This window comes from Syngnathoides biaculeatus, chromosome 1 (assembly GCF_019802595.1).
Source record: "Syngnathoides biaculeatus isolate LvHL_M chromosome 1, ASM1980259v1, whole genome shotgun sequence".
In the NCBI taxonomy this organism is placed as follows: domain Eukaryota; kingdom Metazoa; phylum Chordata; class Actinopteri; order Syngnathiformes; family Syngnathidae; genus Syngnathoides; species Syngnathoides biaculeatus.
Window position 1 is genome coordinate 11,953,479 of NC_084640.1, and position 13,312 is coordinate 11,966,790.

At 42.4% G+C, this 13,312-nt stretch overlaps 1 protein-coding gene across 3 annotated transcripts in view; it reads left to right on the top strand.

Annotated features, from left to right (window-relative positions):
- The window catches only part of LOC133499050 (tissue alpha-L-fucosidase-like), a 96,293-nt gene that overhangs the window by 32,688 nt on the left and 50,293 nt on the right, over positions 1–13,312 (top strand). Inside the window, exon 9 of one of the 3 annotated variants that reach the window (XM_061816579.1) lies at positions 13,192–13,208. The exons of the other annotated variants lie outside the window; for them this stretch is intronic. The gene's annotated coding sequence lies outside the window, so the exon portion shown is untranslated. Of the gene's footprint in view, positions 1–13,191; positions 13,209–13,312 lie in introns of those variants that run through there. 3 annotated transcript variants of the gene reach the window in all.

Here is a 13,312-nt window from a genome sequence, read left to right on the forward strand (position 1 = left end):
GCCGGAATCATATTTTCAGTCCAGCAAAAGTCAAGGAACTGGCCTCAGTTTTCTAATACCAATTTCCAATTGGAGTGGAACGTAGATCATGCCGATAACGGAAGTAGCGGAGTGGAGGGGAAATGCAAATAAGCCCTAACGAGAAGCGAACTCATGGAAAACACTCTGACACTTGATTACCTGTCTGACTCGCGGTAATGGAAAACAATGGAAGCATGATTAGTGTGTTTCCAACACGAAAAATTGCCAAAGTGGATGTCAAAGAGTGCACTTCCATTTTGTAAGGCTCTCCTTTCATCAACACTTTTTTTTTGTTTTTGTTTTCTTGCGCGAGCTCTGATGTGTGCAATGGGACTTATTATTTTAATGCCACACAAAAAGCTGCAAATCTGTGCGCGTGTTTGTGTGCGCGCACTTGTCACTCAGCGAGAGCGGATGTCCGTCACCATTCGCTGCAGACAACTGAGCCCTCAGAGAAATATCCATAATCAGAGAAAAACAGTCACAAGAGGGACCATCTTTGGAAAAGTTTTGGAGGACTCTTGTCTCTGGTGGCTTGAATCTGACTGAAAAATCTCCGGTAAACAGACGAGCAAGTCACTTGGAAAGCATTACCGCAGAGAGCATCTGGCTCTGTTCTTACATGTAATAACATTTACATTTGAATACATTTTTTTTCTTTCAATAAAGTAAGTCGCAAAGTTCGGCTAAAATATAGTTAGAAGAGCTCGTAACCACGCTCTAACTTGTCATTAGATGTCCTTGCATCCCTGCCGGAACACTCAACACGCTGCTGTCATTTTGGATCAAGGGAGCAGGATTATGTAAGACCAACAAAGTGGCCAGTGAAAGATTTGCATCTAAAATGTTTGCAAATAAACTGGAAACACCCAGCAAGCGCCGTTACTCTTTCTTTTGTTGTTGTTTTTTTTTTTGGTTATTAAAATGCCCGGACTGTCAAGTACAAAATGACAGGGAGAAGTGTTGGCTTTTTAACAGAGAACCTCTTTTGCGGCTATTAAGCTGATCTCTACTTTTGCAGGGAAGTTAGCAGGGAAGTCCGTGCTGCGTAAAAGCAGTGCTCAAACACATCGCAAATACCTTTTTCAATCACTAGTACGAAGCTTTTCAGAACCGCGTGCCAAGTAGCGTCAACGAGGTCAAGCCACACTGATATTTTTCTTAGTTTCACTGTTCTCATTTGTACAGGTCAATTTCTTAAAAAATCCTTTTGAGAGGGGGAAGTAAAATCAAGCAAGTGAGATAAGATAATATGGTTGGACAAGTGTGCGCATCATCTTTGGTACTGGGGGATCGGCTGTGTTGACAAGTATCCAATCACATTCAAATTCATGCTAAATTGGTGTCTGTACACACCTGCCACCATTTAAAGTGGCTCCGCTTAACCCCAATTAAAGTTCAGCTGTTCACAAAGGTGTCTCAAGGCATCGGAAAAGACTATCTGGCAGATTTCAGTTCCGATTTTTCTCCAAATGTCTTTGCTTCGTGGAATGTCACGTCTCTTTTTGAGATCATGTGGCCTCCTCGACTTGGTCCAATAGGTGCGTTACAGTCGATTCAGGTTCACACCCACGGACAATTTAGAATATTCATTGAAGTTAACGTGTATGTTTTGGGAATATGAGGGAATACTGGGCTGTACATAAGAAAAAAACAAAACACAGCATGCGGAAAACATGCAAACACTAATTATGAATGCAGGAGCCGAGAGTTGAATCTTGACCCTTTGACCCTTGAGGCAGACAAAAATGCACAATATGTCCCCTTTAAGTTAGATAGACCGTAGTTTCTGTTTGATTCATGTGAGAGGAAATAAGATATAAAGCTGGTTGGGGTGTCAAATCCGGAAAAAGCTTGGTGGCAAGCCCTGATAAATTCTGCTCGTCACAGGAAGCTGATATCTCTGATCAGACAAAGCAGCTTGTCATGGCACACTTCTCATCATCTAATGAACTAAAATCAGGCGCAATCGGGTTTGCGCTTGACCTGGGATGTCAAGCACTTTCTCTTATGGACACAGTGTTCTGAACGGATGTTTAACTTCACAAACCGGTCCATGAACGTAAGCATCTGTGAGCGTGGGACCTCACCCGACTCCGAGGGCGTCATTAAAGCGGAACCATTTGGGCTCATCACATCGATGCTAACCTTTAACGGCCTTATCTTCTCAGCCAGCTGTGGCGAGACAGTAAAGCTGTGATTCGGTACGATAACTGAACCTGAGGATGAGGGAGAAAGGCGGGAGAAACCACATCCAAGATCAGAGGGAAACTCATTGGCATTTGCTTGGCTGCCTGCTGACGTTTGCTAAGTGAGAGGCGTTCTTATTGGCCTTTCATGTTATACTGTGATTCTTATTGAACCCCTGATGAAAGTTTGCTCCGTTTATCATGCTGAATTAGCAACGCTGAATTCATCCAAAGGTAAATCTCGGGTCCTCGGTTTAAGGGGGTCCGTTTTTTGCCAGTCCGTAAGACTTTTCAGACGAGCTTACCGATGGTGCATTGTGTAAGAATATGTCATCACGCGGCACAGTTACAAGAATACGATATTGTTGAATACCTCTCCGTTGTCAAAATGATCCGTCTAATAGGCCCAGCATGTCAAGATTGTGATTAGCATGATTATTGCTCAGGTGTGCCTTCGGCTGCCTACGATACAAGGCCTCTCTAAAATGTGCAGTTTTCTTTATTGGATATGACATGGTCTGAGTTGTATACAAATTCAGGTTACAGAACCAACGACACCCAGTAGACTTCATTGGAAGAAAATGTGGATAGGTAGTATCGGTAGTAGACGTCAGTCTTACATTTATCCAGAGAACGCTCATGGACTATTTTTATGTACAACTCGGTGCAAAATGCAGTTCTAAATACTGTGTCACTTTTGCACAGATGACCTGACAGATGAATAGCATCTGCCCTGAGACCAAGGTGAGCCCAACAGTGGAGAAATCGGTCTTGAAAAAAAACAACAACAAAAAAAATCATTTGCACACGACCACGGCAAATTTGACAGGATGGCTGGAAAACGCTGTTGGTATGGAAAAGGTCAAGGGTTGTAGATCAATTTTGACAGGCCCACCGGGGTACGGACGCAGATGGCGCATAATCTCCCACTCCCTCTGAATAATGCAGCGGCAATCCCACCAAAATCACTGTCAAAACATTCATTCCGCCCTAGCTCCAATTAAAGCGAGACAAGGATGAGATGAGACGAAACGCCACCGAACAAACATGAAAGATGGCTGTTCCCCAAATAACCGGAAGATTCATATTGATGCTCAGCCTACAGATGTGCCAAGTTTTTCCATCGATATTACATTGGGCATTCAGAATGCTTTGACCCAAAAAACAAGCTTGAAAGTCGAATGTCAATACACTTTGGTGCACTTTTTGTTGGTAACTACAATAGGTGACCAAAAGTCCCTTCCGACAACAATAACGGCAGCGCAAACACAAATGCTTCTATCAATATAAGTGCCATACACACACACAAAAAAAGAGGACACCGGATGAGCCTCAGTGCCTTTCAATTACTCTCCCCTCAATCCTGATGCCCATCCAGCCCTCTTGTGAGATGAAGCTGTGAAATTGAACTGCCGAGCGCGTCTCGTACAAACAAAGCGGCTCGCCCGCAACCTTGGCGCTAACGAAGGGAAAGGTCCGGCACCGTGACGGTAGCGGCGCGTCCTGGCAAGTCGGCTGACGGATGGATAAGGAAACAAATCGTGGACGTGAAATCAAGAGAAAAGGAAAAAGCAGCGAAGCGGTAGACTGGACAAGGAAGGGAAAAGGTGTCTGCACCATTTGACAGGTGGTAGCTTGATAATTTGAGAGCTTTGAGTGAGAAATATTGATAAATCTACATCTATTCGTGGTACTTATCAGAGCGCTCTGAATTATTGAACCTAACTCATCAACCTAGCGACTGTTGTTTCCCTTTTCTATTGCTGCAGGAACCGCTTGAGAAACATTTATTTGATGCATTCTGCATTTTTTATGATCACGGCCCACTGGTGGGATTCGGGGAGGCCGGCAAACATTTTTCAGACGTCACCGTTAATGCAAATCCGAGTCCTGGAAGATGAGAATTAAGAATGGGGCAAAATATCTTTTTATGGTTGAAAATACACATACTGCTACTTAGCCTTATGATCTTCTTCTTCTTTTCCTTTCGGCTTGTCTCGTGAGGGGCCGCCACAGCGTGTCATCTTTTTCCATCCAATCCCATCTCGTGCATCTTCCTCTCTAACCCCTACAGTCTTCATGTCCTCCCTCACAACATCCATCAACCGTTTCTTTGGTCTTCCTCTTGTTCTCTCTTCCTTGGCAGCTCCATCCTCAGCACCCTTCTACCAATGTACTCACTCTCTCGCCTCTCGAGATGTCCAAACCAATAAAGTCTGCTCTCTCGGTCCTTGTCTCCAAAACATCCAACTTTGGCTGTCCCTCGAATGAGCTCATTTCTAATCCTATCCAACCTGCTCACTCCGACCGAGAACCCCAACATCTCCAGTTCTGCTTCCTGTTGTCTCTTCAGTGCCACCGTCTCTAATCCGTACCTCATGGCCAGCCTCACCACTGTTTTCTAAACTTTGCCCTTCATCCTAGCGGAGACTCTTCTGTCACATAAAACACGAGACACCTTCCGCCAACTGATCCACCCCACTCGAACCCGTTTCTTCACTTCCTTACCACACTTACCGTCACTCTGGATTGTTGACCCCAAGTCATCCACCTTTGCTATCTCTTCTCCCTGGAGATTCACTCTTCCCCCACCGCCCCTCTCATGTATGCACATACTGTATACACTCTTTTACGTCGGCTAATCTTCATTTGATAATAATAGAGTAAAAAGAATCTCAAAAATAGTAATGCAGTTATAAGCTGTTATTCTCTACTGGAAAATTCAGAACAGGTTCAGTAAAAGTTTCCTGTGTGTTTTTGAGGAATATTTGTGTAAACGGCGTGTTGTATTTTTGTGAAACTTATTCTATGTTCAGTGAAAGTCTGTTTTAACGATATATGAAAACTAAAACTTCCTTTGAATCAAAAGACTTAATGACATTCTCAAGCATCGGTCATAGTTATTGACAAGTAAGTAGTCATACACAGTACAAAGTACAAAGTAGTATTGATGCCTCCCTAGGATTCAATAATAAGAACTCTCTGGGTAGTCGCGTTTCAGTCTCACTCCAGAATCCCATTAAGTGGCAGTTTTTGTGCATGTGCATTTATACGTGGGCGTGAGACCATGCACACATGAGTCGCCCAAAGGTGGGGACAGTCTGCGTAGCCGGCGACCACGACAACCCCGAGGCCTCCGGGGGGGCACCCCCCTTCAGCCTACCCGGATCTTCCTGGGGCCCACAGTTGGTGCTCCAGTTTTACAGGCGAACGCATATGGGGTGCCTCTATTATTCATACGGTGGGAGATGGAGTCTTGGAGCCTTTGATGCGGAGGATCAGGTGCATGTGTCACTTCCTGGTGGAAAAATATTTGTTTACGGTCTTAACTTGGAAGGGCGTTTTATTTTTGATGAAAGCGAGATTACATAATTCATCAGATGACCTCCAAACTGCACATACACACACAAACACACACAGTTTCCTTCCCCCTACTTGAACACGAGTTTCGACAAGCAGATAGGAGTCGGGAGTGAATTACAGTCCATTAAAACAGTGTTCCAAACCGAAACCCGAGAGTCCTATCCGGAGGGATGAGACGGCAGGAAAAGGGCGGGATGAGACTTCGGGACAAAATCGAATGAGGAGAAAGCAGATGGCGAGTGTAATGGAGAGATAGATGAGGGGAAAACAAGGAGATTGGAGAGCAGCGAGAGAAAATAAAATCAACTTGAAATATCGGTAGTCTTCTGGATGAGGTGAAATTGGGTGAGTGTAATTTTTTGCTTGCTTGTCACCTCCACCAAGGCAGTAAGATGAAGTAAAATCCGCTTGAAGTACATATTCAGTATATAGCGAGGATTCATATTAAACAAAGTAATAAATAAATCAATACAAAATGACTTTTTTCTTTTACTTTTTAAAGAAGACTCCCTCTTCGGAAATGTTTTTTTTTTTTCGCCCCTCACATCCAACCCGCTCCATATCCTCATCTCCCGTCTGCTCCGATCCTCCCGGTTTACAGTTTCACCGAAGCGCTGACATCACATTTGTCACGGCCTTCGATCAAACGTCACAATCGCTTCGCAGAGCCAGGTACGCGCGGCGCGCCTACGTCGGCACAATGCCGTCGCCGCTCGCGATAGGATCGCCACATTAGCTCCGTGAGAGAGGATTTTCGGGAATCTCAAGTGGTGGTTAATGAATAATGGAGGCTAAAATAAGAAGCCGGAATTAATTATGAAACAAAAGATTGGGAAAAGAAAGGGCAAACCCTAACCCTCGGTGGGAAAGGCGAGGACAAAGAAACGGCGGAGCGGCAACGTCCGCGGGCACGCACGGCGGGCGTGGCGGCGGAGCCAGGGATAATCCTTGTATCCCATTGATCCCATTGTCTACTGTTTCCAAACCAGTTATTGTCAGCTGCAGCCACATGAAAGAGAGTTAATGAGGGAAGAAGAGCTTTGGAGTGTCTCAGCGCAGTCGGGGGAACGGAGATAACAACAGAAGTAGGGGTGGAATGAGGACTGCTTTCCGAAGAGAAGTTTGCTGGCGCAAGGGGAAAGAATGTAAAATAAGTGACATTGAGAAAAGGCGAATCTCTGATTCAGTTTGAAATTGCAGGATTTCTCCTTTATTAATTGTGGAAAAGGTGTTGTTTTTTTTAATGTAACATTTAAAGCTTTGCAATCAGCGTTGTGTCATGTACAATGTATGACAACATTTTTTCGCTCAGGTCCAAGCAGTGAAAGTAAAACCAGTCAAGAGCCCTACCCAAATGCAGGAAATTTCAGAATTAGAAAGTTGACAGAAGAGCTCTTAAAAATTAAATCTTCCATAATAACTCTCCTTTTACTTCAGTTACATTTAATTGGCCCAGAACTAATACAGAACATTGTTTTATGAAAAACACGATAGAAAGGGTAAGCTTTGTAAGTGAAAGCTTCCTGGTGGTGACATTGTTGCTAGCGGCAACAGTAACAATTCCAGAAGCATGAAGGCTCATCTCTGGAGGAACTAATTTGTATGATAATTCTTGCAATATTGCTTACTGAGTGATGTATTCGTTGCGATATGACAAAATGATCTTTTCTTCTCCACCCAAAACAACACATCACATTTACTGGCAGTGGTTGTGCAGTACTACATGCTATTACCCCCCAAAAAATAAATAAAACATCAAAATAGATTACATTTTGCCCAGTGAAGGTTATTTGCATCACTCTGCTCTTCACTCAAGGCTATAGGTCGGTCTCACCATGGCAACCAAACCATCAAAATGACGTGTGTACTGCCTGGCCATTCCAACATGTACAGTAGTACAGTAGAACCCAACATCTAGTCGAGGTGTGCCACTCAGTGAGCCAGCGTGTTATTTCCCAGTGAGAAAACATCATTAATAAAAGATTGAGTGAGTGTGTACTGATGTGTGCTGCGTCTCGGGTGGTTCGCTGACATCACTGCTCATACGCTCAAAGCGCTAACACGCGTAGTAGCATGTCCCCGAACAGAACCTGTACTTTGCTTCCTCTAACTTTTTTTTTTTCTTCACTCACGGTTAATTCAGTGAAATATTATTCCCTATTCATATCCCAGGTCGTAAAGATCTCCAACAAGACGCATGGTGGTATAGCCTGATCAGCTGCTTATCCACTGTGCACCCTTTTGTATTCCGCTTTTTGTGTTTATAATATTTTGTCGTTATTTGTTTTTGTCTCCCTCCCAAAAAAATCCACATTTATATGAGGTGATGTGTTGAAGGCGATATCCCATGAGGGAAATTAAATTGTCGCAGTCTCAATAGTCACGCATACATGCTTGTATTAATAAAATTGCAGCAACTGAGAAATTTCAGGAACCGCCCCTGAACAACCACAGTTAGCTTTGGGCTTGCACGAAAATCAGGATACGCGCAATGCGGCGTCTACGAAAAAAGGAGTGTTGTATGTGTGTGGCAAGCACATGTTATTTCAGATTTGAGTGACGGGGAGCAAGAGGCTGTGGGTGGTTTAAATTTTCAACTACGCTCAATCCTCTCTGGACACACAACACACACAGTCCATTTTTCTTCCAAGTTTCACAGCAACACCTTTATTTTTCCACCGTCTTTGTTTTGTTCGCAGCAGATGTGTTTTAGGCTCGAACCCTCTCATTACATTTCACCGACTGAGTCACAACCGAGAATGAAATGCGGCAAGTAGAACCGCAAGAAGAAGAACCGATGAGGCGATTGCAACGCACGGCGCGGGATGTGTTTTTTTTTTTTTTTTTTCCCCTGGCCCTCGCCGCGTGTGATTGTGTGCGAGATGGCGTTGCGGGAATGACAAATCGGAGATGGGAGAAAAACAAATTCTGGGGAGTTTTCACCTTCCCTGGAACAAGTCCATGCTGCGTCCTCGCCGCCGGCTTGTGATCAATCAAAGGGTGTGCGAGGACGGAGGGGAGAAAAGACAACTTGGTCTTAGTCAGCAGACGCATCGCAGTAAAGTGTCAACACGTGTTCTACACGCACATTCCCTGCTGTTTACTCTTTATGGACCCTCTCAACACACTCATCAGCGTATTAAGAAAGACCTATTAAAACGGCATCACTCGGAGCACCATTATTGGTTGACTGTGAGCTAGCATAATATAAATAAAGACTTCTTGGAAGGATTAGCGCTAATCTGGAGTTGCAATGCATATTATCCTCAAATGCAATTTATTTGGAAGAATCATTAGTGACAGATGATCCACAAAAAAACACAAACAGGTCATCTGAGTATTGCAAAAATCATGGCACTTATGTGTATTGTATTTATATATTTGCATACAATATGTATTTATTTCTTTGGCCGACATCCAGCATTCTGATAGTGTTCGGGGTTAAGATGAAAATGATCCTAATTTTGTAAGCAAAATGTGCTTGTAGACTCAGTTGTCTGACGTGGGGGTGTCAGAAAAGAAGAGCCTGGCCGAGATATAAATTTGGGCCATCTTTTCTTGCCTGGAGCGCCAGCGCACTGATTAAGCTTACAAGCTCGTCTAAATATTGACATTTCACGTTCCATTGAGTCTGTGCAGCCACATGCATTATTATTTCAAGAGTGAAATATGTCATTACTGACTAACCTTTTATGACAAGACATTTACTGGAGCAAATCAACCATATCCTGCCTTAAATTTGCACCAAAAGCCAGCCAACCAATTTCCAAATGATAAAGCAAAATGAACTCTTCTGCCTTTACACAGATTTTAGATATTGAGAGAGAAGTATTAAATTACACAAAGGAGCAGCACATGCAGATGGGTAATATTGCAATACTCACAGGCATATGTTCTTTATCCTCTGCAAAGATAACTCGTATTGGACCGCCTTAGGTGAGCACAACTGAAGGAGCAGCACAATGTCTGTTGAATTGTAGCTAAAAAATCTTTGGTTTAAATTTTATATAATGACGTCTGCTATTTTTTTCTTGTTCAAAAACAAACTTTTAGATGGTTGGGGGCTGGAATGGATTATTGGCATTTTCATTCATTTTGATGATGTAGAATCATTTGATATATGAACGGTTTTAGTGATGAGCGTGGTCACAAAAAAAATTTAACGTGTTTCTCAACGTATAAAGAAAAACAGGCAAATGAGAGACGTAATTTTGAATTTCTCTGATAAAGCTCGCCTTATACAGTATTTGCTGTTTGCCGCAGTGATTTTAAGCAAGCAAAGCTCTCGGATCAGCAGTGTTAATCCGTCGTGTAATTGGCCAGAGTGACTGACCAGCTGTAACTGGTTGGCGCCACTATGCAGAACGGGAGATTTGATCAGTGTCCATCTGTAAAGCAAGAAAAGAGGGTGTCCACACAGGTGTACAGAAACGTGTTTTTTGTTGTAAGCGATGGGATGCGGCCACGAGATCTATGCTGCTGTCTAATTATCCGCACGTGATGGATGCCTCGTGAAAGCACGTGAACGCCGAGACGGTCGGCGCCTGCCTCTTTTCCCCTCCGCCCCTCTTTTTTTTTTTTGTTGCAACCCGCTCGATGCTTTGGGACCGGAGTAGTTCAGAAAAGATGAGCTCTCACTTCAACACCGATAAAAGACATCCATAAATCATCAGGAGGTAGCGAGAGAGAGAGAGAGAGGACGGCTGCGGGAAAGAATTACGCAGAAAAGATGGACAACTTGAGGGAAGCGTCGCTGGTCTTTACAGAAAAGTAGTTTTGATTGCAAAACTCAACAGCAGATTCATTATTGACATGTTGGATTGCTTAACTAGCACACTTATTTAAATCTATACAGACTAGTAGAGATTTGTGAATGTAATTGAATATAGTTGCCGCATGATCGTGTTTCCATGTTTTCAATTCGTCACAACATAAAATATAATGTATTATTTGGTGTGTCACAAACTTTTATTACATGGGCTTTTTTGCTCTCTTTATTGTATTGTGTTGCAGTGGAAAAAAGAGAACTCTAGATTTTTTTTTTTTAATGTAGCTAGAAAGCGAATAGAGTGCAATTTAACCACGAATTGGCCAACACTTCACACCGAATTGAACCCAATCATTATTTTGAACAACAAAATCAACAACAATTGGCACTCTGTAGAGTTGAAAAAGAAAACATTCAGGATGGCGACAACAGAGAGAAAACCATTTTTAGACCAATTCTCTTATCTACTACCGATAAACTTCTCCCTAAAAAGGAGGAACACAATTGGTAACCTGGATTCCTGGTGGCTGAGTTACGTCTACTTCATCATAATTGTAGTGTTCCACAATCAACATATTAATGTGCCTCCCAATGAGATGCTTCTAAAGTTGCAGTAAATTCTTTTCGACCGAAAACCACATGCTTGAAGTACACCGATTGTACACAAACCCACGAACGTTCAAATGCAGGAGTTCCACGTAACAGTCATTCACTTCCTGTTTTCTATCATAGAGGATGATTTTGTCAATTTTGGGAGCAGTTTATGGGGCCATTTCCAGCAGTTATTTGGAATAATAACAGCAGTTTAACGATTTTTTTTTTTTTGCTCAGTAATTCGGAACGGCGCATAATTGCTCTGGCACAGGGTAATATGGGATAAAGATTTTTTAAATGACCCCAGGAATATTTGCACTGATTGGCTTGGCAAGTGATCACACTCAATCACAATGAGACAATATGCTACGGGGCGCCAGAAAAGACTTTTTCTGAGCCGTAACAAAATCTGCTTTGAGAAACAGGAAGGCCTTAGGCCTGGATCAGACCATAACACAAATTTGGTCTCTCGGGTTGCCTCTATGTCAGACGACTGCCATCAAATTCTGCCGTGTCACAGTCAGAACAATAACAACACTGCATGACATATTTTATTTGGCACTGTATCTATGTATCCCATTTTACACGATAATTTGGCTAATCTTGTGAAATATCCCCATGCATGTTTAGACTCTTTGTTTCCCTTTTGTTTACATCATCAACTTCAGTTTTTCGCAATACCCACTGGCTGTAAATGGAACCTTTTAATTGCTAACAAATATGACTAGTTCGTTAATCTATCTTGAATCATATCAAATGTAGCTATTCAACAACAGAAATATGGCTGGTAAAAAGAAAAATGCTGAGTGGCTAGCAAATCTGGGAAACCACGAGCCACGGTGGCTGGTGAGTTAAAAAAAAAACTGTTTAAAAATGTTTTGTGTATGTAGAGAAGTACATTTGGTGCCTCCATGGGCCTGCAGTTGGGACTTACCTGACTTAATATACCCCAATCTCATCATATTTATATTATATAAACCAACAATACAAATCCCCAAAAGCGATACAACAGCACACTACTGTGTCTAGACTAGTTTATAATCGCTATTTATTTGATAACATGACAAAAACATGCAACATTTACATGAAGTACATTATACTTAGAGAAGTTGCTCATGAAATATGAACAGATCATTACGGACATGTTTGCTAATCAACATTGGCTGCGACATGTTTTGCTTTGACCAACCGTTGGAAGAAATTGGAAAATTACTGAAGTTGCTGAAATTTGATTAATCAAAGAACTGGTTCCATAAATGTTATAGTACATATCATACATACATTCAGTACATAGAGTGCATATAGTATAGATACCGTCACTGCAAATGATCTTGGAGGATCTCAGCGACCTTAGAGGCTAAATTCAGATTTGAGAGACAGAAAAAAATGCTATGAAATAATATGAATAGTTCATTATGAATGAGGTAATACAGTTTCATGCGAAAAATCTAGGAATTTAGGATGTTTTCTGAAAGTGCAGAGAAGGCCTTCCGGGCCAGCCACCGCCGATGTTGATGTAGGACTAACCATTGCTTAACTGGATGGCACTCATTATGCAGGAATCCAGTCAGATAGGGACAAAGTGCTTAATTTTTTTGGGTTGTTATGCCATTAAATTTGAGTTTGAGGTGAGCTGACTGGAAAGAGGATGGTGTCATCATCTCTCAATCCACCATATGATAAATCTGTCCTATCATGAAGCCCCGTCATGTATTCCTGCTTCCAAAACAAGAATCACCATGTCTTGCACTCTATCTGACTGCAAAGACAGAAATTACACATCACTGGAGCAACAAAACAGAGAGGGAAAAAAAAAACAAAAGGCATCTTGGATTTAAAAGAGCTCCAGGGAGAGAATCTTGGTTTCTCTGAACTGCTGCGTTCTTATGAGCTCATTTCTATTGCTGCATTTGAGTGTATTTTTCACATCTCTATATTGATTGATACAACCCATTGTAAGAAAAAAAAAATCAAGACAATGATTAACTCAGCGGGGAATGCAAATGAATGAATGAATTAAGTTATGTGAGCTGATAGATCAAGTGTGCTTCCAGGCACCAGATTGCCATGTTCTGACGTCACAAAAAAGACTGTAGCAGAGAAAAAGGAGGAGACTTATGGCTAAGAATAGCGGCACAACCTCAGGCCCGGCTGCTATTTTTATTTTTTTTTTTTTCAATTTACTACCGTGCCAGCTCCAACTTGTCAGACGTGCTTTTCTTTTTTTTTTCTTCCCCCCTTTCCCTCCATCAACAGTGGCCGTTCAAGTGTCCACGACGTGCAGCCAGCGTTTTGCCAGCCTCGCAAAGGGAAGAATAACCAAAGTATGGCCAGTTTCAGAAACACAAAGCGACAGAGGACAACAAGTCTGTTTCAC